The sequence below is a fragment of the Oncorhynchus gorbuscha genome, linkage group LG01 (genome assembly GCF_021184085.1).
Source record: "Oncorhynchus gorbuscha isolate QuinsamMale2020 ecotype Even-year linkage group LG01, OgorEven_v1.0, whole genome shotgun sequence".
Lineage (NCBI taxonomy): Eukaryota > Metazoa > Chordata > Actinopteri > Salmoniformes > Salmonidae > Oncorhynchus > Oncorhynchus gorbuscha.
The window spans coordinates 34,928,957-34,946,502 of record NC_060173.1 but is presented as its reverse complement, the minus strand read 5'-3'; the positions used below and the strand labels follow the sequence as shown (position 1 = coordinate 34,946,502).

The 17,546-nt window shown below is 39.0% G+C and overlaps 1 protein-coding gene across 2 annotated transcripts in view; it reads left to right on the top strand.

Moving 5' to 3' along the window:
* LOC124036579 (talin-2-like) overlaps positions 1-17,546 on the top strand; it is a 231,754-nt gene that overhangs the window by 25,858 nt on the left and 188,350 nt on the right. For both annotated transcript variants that reach the window (XM_046351337.1, XM_046351326.1), the window contains exon 2: positions 14,574-14,621. The gene's annotated coding sequence lies outside the window, so the exon portion shown is untranslated. The remainder of the gene's footprint in view (positions 1-14,573; positions 14,622-17,546) is intronic.

The following is a 17,546-nucleotide window of genomic DNA, read 5'->3' as shown; positions in this document are numbered from 1 at the left end:
TGAGGAGGAAGGATTATGAAAGTTCACAAAAGTAACACATAAAGGTAGACCTACCATTTAGTTAGTGTTTTTACTGATAACAATTTTGTTTATGAATTATTAAGTGATTTAAACGGTACCAGATTGACCCAAAAATCTGTTGCAGAATGATTGCAATTGAATTTGCCACAATGGGAAATCATAGTAGTCATCAACAAAATGTGGTCTTGTTTGAGGGCAGAGCTCATTAGAATAATACCAGTGTGTAGAATAATAACTAAACATGCATAAGAGAATATTATGTTTTTCTACCTTTTTTTGTACCTGTTCAGGATACATCACCATGAAGAGAAGGACATTCAACATTTAGCATTTTTGTATAGAACAGATCAAGTACCCATGATGTCATTCTGTTACCGGGTGTTGATCCACTTCACTTACTGTAGTTCAATAACCAAAAGAGAGATTTTCAAACTCATATAGCTGACACCTCATTCTTTCTGTAGATCTCTTTGAATCTTAATTTATAGTAGATATTTAACAGTTAACAGAAAATGTGCAAACATAAGAGGGAGAATTTACTGTCATTCTGTTGCCAAACTTTGCACCTTCACTGTTCCTCAAGTAAATTAGTTTAGGAATGTTTTCGGTGGCAATTATTAAAGTAAACTTCCGCATATAGTTGTTGTTAAACTTCGTATTCAATGGTTTTTGGTTGGCATACATTTTAAAGCAAAAAAGAGTCCTCAGCATTACTATGTTTCTGCGAAATTGCCCAGTATCCACCCTGTCTGTCTGCTGTGGTTTGTTTTGGGTCCTGTCTGACCAAAATCATATTTGTTGCTGCTAATAAAGTCATGCAGGCCCAGGGAGGTAACATTGGTTTTATTTCCTGTCTGTCTGTGTTGCTCTCAGGGCACTGGGAAGGAGATCACATGGAAATATCATATCTAAATGGAGATATTAAAGAATCCTGCTATGTGTCTGGAGGGGATGGGACTCTGTGCCCTGCCTCACAAGATGTGGAAGTTTTAAACATATGCTCCGGAAACTTTGGCGACTACTAAGTATTTTTTAAATCTCACACTTTGGGCTGAATGTGTCAATGTGTAGTTCATACATGCATAATCTATGAGCAGAATTACTGTTTTACCTCAATTAGCCACGAAGCCAAATGTACCTCAATTAGCCACAGCTGGAAGCTGTGCTATGCCGTTTTCCCCCATGTGGGCCAGCCCCCAAGCAATTAAAGTTCTAGCCAATGAGCTTCAGATCCTCGCCATTTGAGTGACAGCAGATGCACACACAGCAGAGCAAGACAGAGAGCAATGACGTGGTGCACGTATCTGCACATACAGTATGTGACAGTACGCCATTTCCTGGGACCACTTTTGGCTCATGAGCACTACTTTCGGAACTACTGACTTAAAAGTATACACAGGGGTAACACATTACAAAAAAACTGTAACTGTAATCCGTTAAGTTACCAGCAGAAATATTGTAATCCGATTAGATGATTACGTATAAATTCAGAAAAGTATTTGACACCATTCTGTTTTCTCAATGACATTTAAAACATCATTTTAAAAAGGTGCAAATTTAAGTTCCTCCTGAGCATGTCTGACCACAAGTTCCTATGATGACACAGCAAATACGTTTGATGGGTTACAGGAAAAGAGCAGGATTAGGCTTTTGTACTGTAGGCTACAGTCCAAGCTATGTCTTCCAATGGTGCGACTGCTGTAGGCATCCAAAGATTATCCAACTTGAATAAATGCTTGGAGGTAAGGCTGACCGCAGTGGTATGGTCTACGAGCAATATGAATATCACTTATTATTGATATCTACAGTGCCTTTGGATTGTTACGTCACGGCCTTATTCAAAAATGTATTTAATGATTGTTTTTCTCATCAATCTACACACAATACCCTGTAACAACAAAGCAAAAACATGTTTTTACACATTTTTGCAAATGTATTACATTTTTCTTTAAATCACATTTAAATAAGTATTCAGACCCTTTACTCAGTACTTTGTTGAAGCACCTTTGGCAGCGATTACAGCATCAAATCTTCTTGGGTATGACGCTACAAGCTTGGCACACCTGTATTTGGGGAGTATCTCTGTCCTCTCTGCAGATCCTCTCAAGCTCAGTCAGGTTTGATGGGGAGAGTTGCTGCATAGCTATTTTCAGGTGTCTCCAGAGTTTTCGATCGGGTTCAAGTCCGGGCTCTGGCTGGACCACTCAAGGACATTCTGAGACTTGTCCCGAAGCCACTCCTGCATTGTCTTGACTGTGTGTTTAGGGTCGTTGTACAGTTGGAAGGTGAACCTTCACCCCAGTCTGAGGTCCTGAGCACTCTGGAGCAGGTTTTCTTCAAGGATCTATCTGTACTTTGCGCCATTCATCCTTCCCTCGATCCTGACTAGTCTCCCAGTCCCTGCTGCTGAAAAACATCCCCACAGCATAATGCTGACACCACCATGTTTCACCGAAGGGATGGTGCCAGGTTTCCTCCTGACATGATGCTTGACATTCTGGCCAAAGACCTCAATCTTACTTTCATCAGACCAGAGAATTGTTTCTCATGGTCTAGAGTCCTTTAGGTGCATTTTGGCAAACCTCAAGCGGGGCATCATGTACCTTTTACTGAGGAGTGGCTTCCGTCTGGCCATTCTACCATAAAGGCCTGATTGGTGGAGTGCTGCAGAGATGGTTGTCCTTCTGGAAGGTTCTCCCATCTCCACAGAGGATCTCTGGAGCTCTGTCCGTGAACATTTGGGTTCTTGGTCAGCTCTCTGACCAAGGCCCTTCTCCACTGATTGCTCAGTTTAGCCAGGCGACCAGCTCAAGGAAGAGTCTTGGTGGTTCAAAAACATATTCTTAAATGGAATGATGGAGGCCACGGTGTTCTTGGGTACCTTCAATGCTGCAGACATCTGTGCCTAGACACTGTCTCAGAGCTCTAAGGACAATTCCTTTGACCCTTATTGCTTGGTTTTTGCTCTGACATGTACTGTCAACTGTGGGACCTTTTTATATAGACAGGTGGGTGTGCCTTTCCAAATCAAGTTGAAGAAACATCTTATGGATGATCAGTGGAAACAGGATGGACCTGAGCTCAATTTCGTCTCATAGCAAAGCGTACTTATGTAAATAAGGTATATCACTTTATTTTTTATTAATACATTTGCAAAAATGCCTAAACCTGTTTCATGATGGGGTATTGTGTGTAGATTGATAATACATTTTAGAATAAGGCTGTAATGTAACAAAATGTGGGAAAAGTTAAGAGGTCTTAATACTTTCTGAATGCACTGTATGTGTGTGGCATCAATATGCTTTGTGTTTGTGTTTGTGTGTTGGAGTGTCAGTGTAGTATGTCTGAGTGTGTGGTTCGAGTCCAGTGATTGTACATCGAGCCTGTGCAAGACAGTCGGTGCAAAAAATAATAATCCAAAAGTTACGTTAATGATTACCATTTTGGACAGGTAACTAGTAGAGAGAGAGGGCCGGGGAAATGTTTTCCTGTACACTCTGTAATACTCTTCCTCTGGCTTGTCCAGACCTCTGGAGCGTAACCTATCCTCAGCCTTGTTAGCTACAGTTTGAAGTATGGTGTGGCAGGCTCCTCTCAGCTCCACTCGTCTGGACAATGGAGGCAATCTGATAGTGTAGGCGAATCTGATAGTGTAGGCGATCCCTGTCAGGGATCTTTCCCCTCACAGCTATGAGCTGGGCCTCACTGAGGCCGGTCAAGTTATTATAGGCCAAAGCTATAAACAATTAACTGCCTGTCTGTCTACCCATTCTGATGTAGCTAGTGGAAAAGGGCAGGCTTGGCAGAGCACAGCTCCAGTGGTCTCTGCGCTGATGGTGGTGGTGTCACGTACAACATTAATGGTACTGGCACTGTAATAAACTCCACCACTGCAAATACAGTAGATAAATCATTCTCATCAAAGTGTTTTCAATGTGCTTATGCCAGCTTTTCCTAATTTGTTTCTGTCCACAAGTGCATCAGCAAGTAGTATTGAGTTTGTATTGATAAAGGCTTACCATGTGAGCTAGCTGTACATTCTGTTATAACTCTTCCTAAGCACGACATTGGATAACGTACCTATTTACTTTGATAATTCTGCAGAGTGGATGGTTTACATATGTAAATGTTATATATAAAAGTAAGATGGATACAACTTGAAGCAGAGCTAAGCTGCTTCTCATACTCTTTCCTGCCCTGATAATGTTAGATCTCGTTCTATAATGACATCTCAATACAGGCACTCGTATGGAGAGACACAGATTATTAAGTAGAATACTATGTACCCTTACAGTAAGTTACAAAAGCCCGATGGCTTATCTATCCCCTCTCAGGATTCTACTGTGAAGTGGGACCGAATGAGAGAGGATGAGTCAGAGGTCTGGCAGATTGCTACAGGCTCTGAGGCGCGGTCACGAGAGAGATAGCTCCCATTCCATTGCTTTTCTACAGACATAGGGATTCTCCGGTTGGAATATTGTTGAAGTTTTATGTTAAAAACATCCTAAAGATTGACGCCATACATCGTTTGCCATGTTTCTACGGACAGCAAAGGAACTTTTTGACATTTCGTCTGCAACTAGGGAACGCACTTCATGACTTTGGATTTGTTTACCAAACGTGCTAACAAAAGTAGCTCTTTGGACATAAATGATGGACATTATCGAACAAATCAAACATTTAATGTGGAACTGGGATTCCTGGGAGTGCATTCTGATGAAGATCATCAAAGGTAAGTGAATATTTAGAACGTTATTTCTGATTTCTTTTGACTCCAACATGGCGGATATCTCTATTTGTTTTCTGACCGCTGTTCTCAGATTATTGCATGGTTTGCTTTTTCCGTAAAGCTTTTTTGAAATCTGACACAGCGGTTGCATTAGGAAGTATATCTATAGTTCCATGTCTAACACTTGTATTTTCATCGACATTTATAATGAGTATTTCTGTAAAATTATGTGGCTCTCTGCAATATCACCAGATATTTTTGGAACTAGTGAAAATGTGCCAATGTATACTGAGATTCTTTTATGTAAATATGCACTTTATCGAACAAAACATAGATGTATTGTGTAACATGAAGTCCTATGAGTATCATCTGATGAAGATCATCATATGGTAGTGATTGATTTTATCTCTAATTGTGCTTTTTGTGACTCCTCTCTTTGGCTGGAAAAAATGGCTGCATTTTTCTGTGACTTGGCGGTGACCTAACAATCGTTTGTGGTGCTTTCGCTGTAAAGTCTATTTGAAATCAGACACTTTGGTGGGATTAACAACAAGATTACCTTTCTAAAATGGTATAAAATACATGTATGTTTGAGGAATTTTAATTATGAGATTTATGTTGTTTGAATTTGGCCCTCTGCACTTTCACTGGCTGTTGTCATATCAATCCCTTTAACGGGATTGCAGCCCTAAGAAGTTTTTAAGAACAAAATACCCTTTTCAAACATCTTTCCCATAAATAAAGGTGTTTTATCAACCAGCACATTTGAGTTCAGCCATAATATTTGTTGTAATATTTGTTCTATCTTTTCAGGGGGATGAAATTGATATTGTAGCCAGCTCTGCAATGCTTGTTTTAAAAAGAGAGACTTTGAAAAAAGTATAATTTTCAATTAATCAAAAATGAGACATGGCAATCTGCACAAAGGCAAAAGGATCATTTTTAAATAATGGAGCTTTTCTTAGTAATCTACTTGAGAACCATTTAGGGTTCAAGTAAAACTTTTGAATAAGTGAAGCTTTTAGAGAGAGGTTTTGTGCTTTTATATTTAACAATCTCAACCCACCCTATTCATTTATATAGATAGGTACACATTATTTGGTCTGGTTTAGCGTCCCAGATAAAGCAATATATTTCTTGCTCATATGATTTGAAAAACAAATCATTATGGCAGTGCCATAAGTAAGTGAGGAAACTGAGATGACTAAGGATTTAATCAGGGGAATTTTTTCATAAATAGACAGGTATTTACCTCTCCATGGTTGCAGGATGTTGTCTATTTTTACAAGTTTTGTATTGAAATTCATTGTGGGGAACTTATTTATATATTTTGTGAATATATATGAATACCAAGTATGTCTACTTCACCATCAGCCCATTTTATAGGTAAACTGCAGGGTAATGTGAAAGTGGTATTTTTAAAGATGTAATATTGTACACTTGTCATAATTAGGTTTTAGTCCAGAGAGTACAGAAAAGTTATCTAGATCTTCAATGAGACATTGCATGGAACTAGTTTTCAGACTTAATATACAACTGGAGTCAGCCTTGGATTTCTAAGCCTAAAATGTTGTTGATGGATCTGATTTTAATAGCTAGCATTTCGATGTCCATAACGAATAGATATGGTGACAGCGGACACACTTAGTCCTCAAAACTCTCTGAGAAGTAGCAGTTATTTACTATTTTACACATGGGGTTCCTATATTTTATTTTTAACCATTTTATGAGAATCACCGAAATTTAAAAAAGTCCAGGCATTTTTAAATAAAATCCATTCTTACTTTATCAAATGCCTTTTCAAAATCTGCTATAAATACCAGGCCTGGTTTCTTCGATGTTTCATGATGTTCTATCATTTCTAGTAGTTGTCGTATATTATCTCCAATGTATCATCCATGTAAAAAAAAACTGCCTGATCAGGATAAACAATACCTGGTAATGCTATGCATTTCACTAGTCTTTTTGCATCACAACATTGAAGTGTAAGGGCCTCCAGTTGTTTAGATAGACTGGGTATTTGCCATCTGGGTCTTGTTTTAATAATATAGAAATCAGACCTTCCTGCTGAGTACCTGACAGACTACCATTTCTATAGGAGTAGTTAAAACAATCTAACAATGGAGCTTTTAGTATATCAAAAAAGGCTTGATATACCTCTACCGGGATGCCGTCAAGCCCTGGGGCTTTTCCAGATTGAAAGGATTTAATAGACTCAAAGTTTGTCCTTTGTAATTTGGCCTTCGTGCTGATCATTCTGTACATTTGTTAATTTTTGATATTATTTGTAAAGAATTCCTTACCGTAATCTTCATTCAGTGGGAGAGGATGGGATGGAAAAGAGAACATCTGCCTAAATTAATTAGCTTCCTCCTTTTTAAAATCTAATTCAGGGAATCATGGATGACTCTTCAGTAACGAGTTTCTGCAAATTCTTTTTGTTAGCGTTCCTGTATTGCAGATTCAGGAAGAACTTTGTGAATTTTTCTCCATATTCCATCCAGTTTGCTTTATTTTTGTAATAGATTATATTAGATCATTCTTGAATAAGTTCCTCAAGTTATTTTTGTTTTTCCTCTAACTTATTTTGTATCTCTGTAGTATCGTTTTTATTGCTATCTACCTGTACTATTAGTTCATATATTTCCCTTGTCAGTCTAGTCTCTTTAGCCAGAAACTGCTTTTTTATTATTGGTGAATATTGAATTGAATGACCTCTGATGGTAAATTTAAAGGTATCCCAAACAATAAGGATATTTGCTGAACCTATATTATACTGGAAAAATTCAGTTCTAAATTATTTTCTTATTTAAAAATAAGGTGTCCTCCAGTAAACTTTGATTAAATGTCCAATATCCCCATCCACGTGGAAAATCTATGAGTTAGGTCTTAAACTAGGTCTTTTATCCTTGCGAAGAACTTATAAGATTGGCTCATCAGATATGTAATTTCAAGAGTGGTTTTACTTTCACTAATTACTGTATTTTATATGGGTTATTATTGTAACAAATGGTTGTGGTCAAATTATATATAGCCTGTCAAGATATGTTGCATGAATTCACAATGGAAATAAAATTACATTAAAAAATGATTGTATTTTACTCTCACAATTTCACACATTTTCAACATGTTTTCTCCATTCTACACTTGACAAGTAGTTCCCTTATTCCACCACTTGAATCGGAGTGTACGCATGGTCATGGCTGCCCGTATATTTACGAGCACACTTAAGCAAATGTTCATATTGATAAATCTCACTGGCGGCAAAGATCCCACGCATGGTTTACACACCGATTTGGGCTTACTCATGATTGATAATTGAGGCCCCTGGTGTGCAAAGCTCTTAGACTTACCGGAAAAGACTCACACCTGTAATCACTGCCAAATGTGCTTCTACAAAGTATTTTCAAATGGGATGTGAATACTTATGTACAGGAGATATTTCTGTATTTCATTTGCAATAAATTTACTACAAGTTTTAACTTTGTCATTATAGGGTATTGTGTGTAGATGGTGAGGAAAAAAATCTATTTAGTCCATTTTGAATTCCATTTAACATAACAAAATCTGAAATATGTTGAGGGTTATGAATACTTTCTGAAGGCACTTGATTAATCTTATGCTACACGAACATGAATAATATACACTACAGTACAAAAGTTTGGGGTCACTTAGAAATGTCCTTGTTTTTGAAAGAAATGCACATTTCTTGGTCCATTAAAATAACATCATATTGATCAGAAATAGTGTAGACATTGTTAATGTTGTAAATTACTATTGTCGCTGGAAACGGCATTTTTTAATGGAATATCTACATAGGCGTACAGAGGACCATTATCAGCAACCATCACTCCTGTGTTCCAATGGCACGTTGTGTTAGCTTACATTTACATTTACATTTAAGTCATTTAGCAGACGCTCTTATCCAGAGCGACTTACAAATTGGTGCATTCACCTTATGACATCCAGTGGGACAGTCACTTAACAATAGTGCATCTAAAACTTAGGGGGGGTGGGGTGAGAGGGATTACTTAACCTATCCTAGGTTTATCCTTTTAAAAGGCGAATTGATCATTAGAAACCCCTTTTGCATATATGTTAGCACAGCTGAATTTATAGAAGCAACAAAACTGGCCTTTAGACTAGTTGAGTATCTGGGAGCATCAGCATTTGTGGGTTCGATTACAGGCTCAAAATGGCCAGAAACAAAGACCTTTCTCCTGAGACTCGTCAATCTATTCTTGTTCTGAGAAAATAAGGCTATTCCATACGAGAAATTGTCAAGAAACTGAAGATCTTGTACAACGATGTGTACTACTCCCTTCACAGAACAGCGCAAACCAGAATAGAAAGCGGAGTGGGAGGCCCCGTTGCACAACTGAGCAAGAGGACAAGTACATTACAGTGTCTAGTTTGAGAAACGGATGCCTCACAAGTCCTCAACTGGCAGTTTCATTAAATAGTATCCGCGGAAGGAAGTCAACGTAATTCCGCTACCCAAGAGTGGTAAAGCTGCCTTTACTGGTTCTAACAGCAGACCTATAAGTTTGCTGCCAGCTCTTAGAAAACTGCTGGGAAAAATTGTGTTGACCAAATACAATCCTATTTCTCTGTAAACAAAATAACAACGGACTTTCAGCATACTTCTAGAGAAGGGCACTCAACATGTACTGCACTGACACATGTGACTGATGATTGGTTGAAATAAATTGTTAATAAGAATATTGTGGGAGCTGTACTGTTAAGTTTTAGTGCAGCCTTTGATATTTTTGACCATAACCTGTTTTTGAAAAAACTTAAGCTCTGAATCCATGATATGGCAATCTATCTAATAGAACTCAAAGGGTTTTCTTTACTGAAACCGTCTCTAATGTCAAGCATGTAAAGTGTGGTGTACCACAAGGCATTTCTTTTGACTATTTAAAAAAAAACTATGCAGGAAAGTTAAGAACAAATTCTTATTTTCAATAACAGCCCAGGAACAGTGGGTTAACTGCCTTGTTCAGGGGCAGAACGACAGATTTTTCCCTTGTCAGCTTGGGGATTCGATCGAAGTCCAACGCTCTAACCACTAGGCTACCTGCCGCTGGCATTAAACAAATCATGTGTGTCCATGTATGCTGATGATTCAACCATATACGCATCAGCAACCACAGTTAAGGAAGTCACTAAAACCCTTAACGAAGAGTTGCAGTTTGTTTTGGAATGGGTGCCCAGTAATAAACTTGTCCTGAACATCTCTAAAACTAAGAGCATTGTATTTGGTACAAATCATTCCTTAAGTGCTAGACCTCAGCTGAATTTGGTAATGAATGGTGTGGCTGTTGGAGACTAAATTACCTTAGATTGTAAATTGTCATGGTCACAACATATAGATTCAATGGTTGCAAAGATGGGGACATAGTGTCTAGAGTGTCTAGCATAAAGTGTCTAGCACACTCCAAAAGCAAGTTCTGTAGGCTCTAGTTTTGTCTAATCTTGATTATTGTCCAGTCATGTGGTTCAGTGCGGCAAGGAAATACCTAGTTTAGCTGCAGCTGGCCCAGAACAGAGCAGCACGTTTTGCTCTTAATTGTAATCAGAGGGCTGATATATATACTATGCTGCCAGTCTCTCTTGGCTAAGAGTTGAGGAGAGACTGACTGCATCACTTCTTCTTTTTATAAGAAACATTAACGTGTTGAAAATCCCCCCCAAAATTCCTAGTCAACTTACACACAGCTCTGACACACACTTATCCCACCAGACATGCCACCAGGGGTCTTTTCATAGTCCCCAAATCCAGAACAAATTCAGGAAAACGTATAGTGTTATATAGAGCCCTTATTGCATGGAACTTCCTTCCATCTCATATTGTGCAAATAAACAGCAAACTTGGTTTCAAAAAACAGATAAAGCAACACCTCACGGCAGAACGCCTCTCCCCTATTTGACCTAGATAGTTTGTGTGTATACATTGATATCTAGGCTACGTGTGCCTTTTTAAAAATGTATGAAGTTCTGTTCTTGTCTAATGATGTTCTGTATTATGTCATTCTTTATTATGATTGATATTTTGTGTGGACCCCAGGAAGAGTATCTGCTGCTTTTGCAACAGCTAATGGGGATCCTAATAAAATACCAAATGGTAGATATAAATTCTCAAGTTGAGTTGGACATACATTCTCAAGTTGAGAATGTATGTTGGTTCAGCTACAGTATCCTATTGCAGCTGGTTGGCTTACAATTGTTTGTTGAATCAAAAATATATATATTTAAGTGTAGTTCAACTTGACAATTTTCAGTTCTGTCCTATTTCTCGACTATGTAACATGTATCTAAATATAGAGGTGTTTGTCCACATGAAAATATCTATAAAAGTTCTAGATATGTTCTATGTCCTAGAATGAATGTATTGTTTTAACAGTAGGGGGTTGTGTGTGTGGTCGAGATAATGAATTGTCACTATTGCATTTGATTTGAAGTCAGTGTTTATTAATAGTGAACTCATTAAGGCAATTAGGAGCCTAAGTAAGCAGCTACAGCCAAATGCTGAGCTCCAAATATTGTGACACTTATGATTCAAAGAGGTGTGAGGCTATGCGCTAAGTTGCTGCCAGCGTTATTGGACTTTGACAACGCATAACAGCACTAGGTGCATGCTTCCTACATGGATTATAGTGGGTGTTTTCAAGTGATTGAGCCTGAATTGTGTGGCATTTTAAGTCTGGGTTTGTTGTGGAAGGGAGGAATTCTGTCAGATGACTAGAGATTTGGGTTACATTTAGCCCAGAGTCAGTGGCAGATTAATATTTAGCCTATGCAGCTAAAGGAATGCTAATGGTGTCTACATGTTATGTTTCCACCCTGGTGTATTGTTTTCAGATAGAGCTGTGAATGGTCTTAATCTGACTCGTTCCCCTGTTCCTAGTGGTAAAGATTTGCCAGCTGTTTATTCTCTTGGCACCAGGTCTCACAGGCACCACTCTCACTGAACTGGGTGAATAAGAATAGATTATGCTAATAATGACAAAGATAATATATCACACAGACCAATAATGCCTTCCAGATCATCACAAGAACAAAATAAAAACCATCATTAGATGATCATTCAACACATTAATGATTTATGGTAACAGCTGACTTTTTAAACAGTTTTTGTAACCTTTTTGTCGTTTTACTGCTGCTGCTCAAACTTCAATTCATATTCCAAAATTACTGTATGCTCTAGCGCCTCAAACATTCACAGGAACGGAGAGGGATTTTGAATAAGGGTGTTTATTTAATCTAAATCAGCTCAAAGGCAGTGTTATCATTTGCAACACGTGATCTCTTACCATATCCAGCCAGTGAACTGTTACTATATTGTATGAGTCACAGATAGCTCGATAGCTGCTGAACATTCTCTAGCTACACATCAGTATATCTCACAAATTAGTCCCTTCCCCTGTTATCATGCCTTAAACGCCTAGACTACTCTGAAGCTAAAACATGATGAAAATGACAGAGATAGTGTGTCAGATATTATTTCCTGAAGAATGCATTATCTTATTTTACTGCTTCAGTCTACAAGCGATAGTCAGTAGAGTAAAGAAGTAAAGGTAATGCTATCCTTGTTGGAAGGATAAGGATTACAACCGCAATGTTCTCCAAATGGATTGTCTTCGTAAATGAAGTGCTGTTAATAGTAAGCCTAATAAATTAAGGAAATCGAGTATGAGCATGTTGATCATATCTGTGTCATTATAAAAAAAATGTTTTAAAAAGCAAAGTAGGCTGACAGATGGTCTGCGTATTGATTGTTGTACACAACATTCCTGAAACCACATTCGCCAAAGACTAGATACTGTACACCCTTGAGTGTCTGTCCCAGACCCTATTCTTGCTCTCAGAATATTACTTAGCTGTCACTGAAGGGACCTAATGTCACCAGCACCAAAACAGATCAAATTGTATATTTAGGCCTATCTCTATGTGTTTAAATTTCACTAACCTTGGTACATATTTTCACGTGTGCTACTCAATGTCCCCGGAATCCATTCAGTGATTTTGTGTGGACATATACAGAGTGTACAAAACAATTAGAACATCTTCCTAATATTGAATATTGAGATGCATCTTGCCTTTTTCCCTCAGAACAGGGCATAGATCCATGTTGACTGGATGTCCTTTGAGTGGTAGACCATTGTTGATACACACGGGAAACTGTTGAGCGTGAACAACCCAGCAGTGTTGCAGTTCTTGATACAAACCGGTGCACCTGGCACCTACTACCATACCCCGTTCAAAGGCACTTGAAAGTTTTGTCTTGCCAATGGCACATACACAATCAATGTCTCAAGGCTTAAAAATCCATCTTTAGCCTCTCTTCTCCCCTTCATCTACAGTGGTGGAGTGGGTTTAACAAGTGACATCAATAAGGGATCATAGCTTTCACCTGGATTCACCTGGTCAGTCTGTCATGGAAAGGAGATGTTCTTAATGTTTTTGTACACTTAGTAGGCTACTTTCAGTGTGTTTTTAAGTGAATTGCTGTATATTTTGGGAACATTACAAATGACCAGTTTGTGCATTTGATGGTTGTAGATTGAGTGCTGAAACATGAAGTAAGACTATATAATAAAACATTGATCAGTCTTTCTAACCGGGGCTCATTCCATCAGACATGTTGTCCTCCCTTCTGAGCAGTGATCAGACCCCAGCTTCCTCCCACAGCTGCTGCAGAGAGCCATCAGGAAGTACTCCTGTCCTCTGCTGGGTTAGCTCCATCCAACCAATGTCAAGACTGGGCTCTTCTCCCATAACTTATCCATTACTTTTACTGCTTACGGAACGTCTTCCTCTAGGACAGCTCTTTATTCCTCCCTAGGAAGTTAAATAATTATAAATCATTACAGTTTTATGGATTTATCTTTGAGATGATGACACAGGTTGGCTTCCACAATGTACAACATGGGCAGGCAATCCTCAGGTCTTTTGCAGATGTGAGGACAGTTTGTTCCTTTCTACAGTAAATGCTTCACTGTGCAGAGGAGTCGGTGTGCTAAATTGAACGGCTCACTGATTCTGAAGAATAAAAAACCACCCCTGTAAAGTGTATCTTATTTCAACTAATATGTCTACCTCCCTCATGTTCTTGCAAGGTTGTTGACATAGTACTTTAGTGTGTGTTTATTAGTTTGTTTATCTAGTGGGGGCACTGCATATTTATTAGATGATAGAAAACATTGCACTCCCCTGTGCCCAAGCAAAATGTATGTACTGTACAACTTCAGAAACGAGTAGCAGTAATTTTGACCATGTGACCATACCATGTGTATCCTTTACATACGGCTAATAAAACTTGTAAGTGTTTGATTGTTTTCCAACAGTCCCCACATGCAGTGGCTGAGTGACACATTTGGTAAATACCAAATATTATCCTCTGTAATTACATCCTCTTGCACAGATTAACCATTGATCATTTTAAAGCCAAGCTTTGAGCTTACCTAATGATGTTACCACTTGTGCTGTTGGGAAATGTTAATGGAATATGTGTAATTATGTTGTTTGTTTTGTTTTTGTAACAAGATATGAAGTAATTCCATTTCCATGTTATGTTACCCTGTCATCCAAGAATGAATATAAACCACACACTGCTTTGATTGATCACTGGGTGTGTGTTTTGAGACAATACATGCTAGTATTCCTGGTTCATGCATTAGCAATCTGGTTATGGGGATAATCTTTTAGTAGGCTACAGCAGCAGAATGTGCGCTACTAAGAACCCATGATTCAGCAGTATTATATTTTCAGTCGTGCATATTGCCTTCCTTTTTCTTACTGGGCCTTTGTTTCTTTCCAGCTGTAAAACCTGCTGAAATCCTTGGGCATTTTATGCTTCAGCAATAAGGTAAGCTTTGGTCTTTTCTCTTTCTGATCAAGGGATAATAATAATCAAATGAGGTTGAAGTTTAAATTAAAAGCTCACAAAATAAGAAATAAAGTTGCTCTTCCAGTCTCAAGTCACAATTTTTGACTTGAAATGTTGTGAGTGTGTAGGCAGCGATTAGCGAGAGAAACTTCAATGACCATTGATTGCCTTTGTCAATCTTCGCTTGGGCCTGGTGCTGTGAATGGCTAACTGCAGAGCAAAGGCCCAAGTGCTGTCAAAAAGGTGATATTTTTTTCCCGTGTGTTGTGTATATATTTCTACACTATGACTTTGTTATAATATTGTAAAATTGTGAAAATGATGATAATGCCCTTTTAGTGTAAGAGCTGTTTTAGGCTGGGTTTCTGTACAGCACTTTGAGATATCAGCTGATGTACGAAGGGCTATATAAATAAATTTGATTTGATTTGATTTTGATTTGATTTGAAAAGATTGCCTGAAATTTCAGCCTGTTTTGTTCGGATGGAGTTTTGGCCTGCCTGGTGTCATCATTAATAGACCAATAAGAAAGAGAATTCCAAACATCTCTGCCAATGACAGCTAATTTTCAGTTTCCTCCTCTCCATTCAGGCCACTTCCAGACAGTCTGAGCACAATTCTTGCTTAAGCGATTATTCTTTGCTAAGAAGCTATTTTTGTATATTTTTGACCATTTTAATTGAAAACAATTATTTAATATTGAGATGTTGTAAAAACAGCTACATTGAACCTTTTTAATGGTTATTTCATGGAGCTGACAGAAGCCACCTGACCTGGGTATTCCACAAAATGTTGTTGCTATGGCAACCGACAGATGTGGAGCATGAAAAAGTGGCTTTAACTAAGTGCGGCAGGATCCTTCACATGCTCCAATCCCTAATCCTGTAGCTGCTCTTGTAGCTCCTCGGTAGGTCCGTCAGTCCAGCCACCAGCCCTGGCCTGCCCTGTCCTGGAGGGGCTCATTGTACCCTTCCCTATTACCCTATAGCACTGTCTGTAGGAAGCCTACAGACCCAAACACATTCCAGATGACCCTTCAGATATAAAGCATGTGTTGAACAATGAATGTGGGAGCCTAATTATGGTGGAGAGGGATGTGTTGAGCTGATCAGATGTTTGAGCTGGATTTCTGCTGGATGTTTTTAATCAGAAACAGGGCATGGCCTACGGTCTGATTGTAGGGTGTAAATGCAGTTCTAGGTGAAAAGTGCTTACAAGGGAGTTCTGATTTGATGCCTAGATGACTTTCAAAAATGTTTAATTGCAGTGCACAACCATATCAATTCCTGTGAACGAGCTGTATGCTAAGGAGTAAACACAAACAAGTAGATTACCTTTCCTCTCTGCTACATTGTGGGGGCAGATGTTCCGAAGGGAGTTTTTCTGTTCTTTCCATAAAGTATGTTTGGATATGTGACCAGTACAGGTCATGGGTGCTCTGGTTGGTGGGCTTGAATCAGAGGGAAAATGTGGATATTTTCTGGGTAGTTAATGGTTCTCAGCTGTCAGCATGTGATACACCCAGTCCCCATCTGAGACTAACCATAGAAAAGGGTGTTGAAATTGTGGGTAAAATGCTTCATGATTGGGAGAAGGCTATGTTTCTTCCTCCTCCTTCTCTCACTTTCTGCCATATTGTGCTCTGGATGTTTTTGCTCGAACAAAGTGTGAAGTCGCTGATGAACGTGGTTTGTGCTAGTTTTCACTTAATACGAAATGTAGCAAAAAACTAATCCTTATTTGAAATAAATTAGAGTATTGGCATTTTATCCATTATTTTACCAGGTAAGTTGACTGAGAACACATTCTCATTTGCAGCAGCCACCTGGGGAATAGTTACAGGGGAGAGGAGGGGGATGAATGAGCCAATTGTAAACTGGGGATTATTGGGTGACCGTGATGGTTTGATGGGCAGATTGGGAATTTAACCAGGACACCGGGGTTAACACCCCTACTCTTACAATAAGTGCCATGGGATCTTTAATGACCGCAGAGAGTCAGGACACCCGTTTAACATCCCATCCAAAAGACAGAACCCTACACAGGGCAGTGTCCCCAATCACTGCCCTGGGGCATTGGGAAAGAGTGCCTCCTACTGGCCCTCCAACACCACTTCCAGCAGCATCTGGTCTCCCATCCAGGGACTGACCAGGACCAACCCTTCTTAGCTTCAGAAGCAAGCCAGCAGTGGTATGCAGGGTGGTATGCTGCTGGCTAAACTGAGCTGTCAGGGTAGGAATGGGAATACATGTATTTTGGTATTTGTATGTCTTCTCAAGGGGTTGTATGGGAACATTGGAGGAAACAAAATCAGCCAAGTGTGTCTTTGTGTAGCTCCCTTAAGAAATGGCTTCCAATTTGTCAGCAGGCCTTGAGCACATGGTACCTTTAGAATAACTTTCTGAAGTGGATCATATTTGTTGCAGGAGAAGCTGTTTGTTCACACCTTTTCCGGCCAGTTTAAACATTAGATTCTCCTTGCATTCAGAGCGTGCTGCTGAGAGAAAAGCAAACCTGCTTGAAGTGGCACAGAGATGTAGTGTGTTTGGAATGTGCTCAGTGTTCATTAAACAATGGAGGAGAGGTGCTGTTAGTTTGCTTTGACCTTTTATTGTTCACTCTGGATGTTGACCAATCATTAATTATCTTGAAAGGGAACATGTAGTAAAACGCTGCCTTCCTAATTCAATGTGTGGAGGGGAGTTTTGCCTGAGTGCTTTAACTGCTGGCTTGTTTAGTCTTGTTTGGTTATCTTGCCTCCATGGCGTGTAGGAAAGTTTTACTTTTTTCAGGCCGTGAGTCCTGTGAGAGGATAATTGGTCCACAGCAGTAATTGCCTGTAGCCAGGGTTCTGGAACGATGTACAAGCAGTAGTAATGTGGTTTGATAAAAGGACAGGTCATA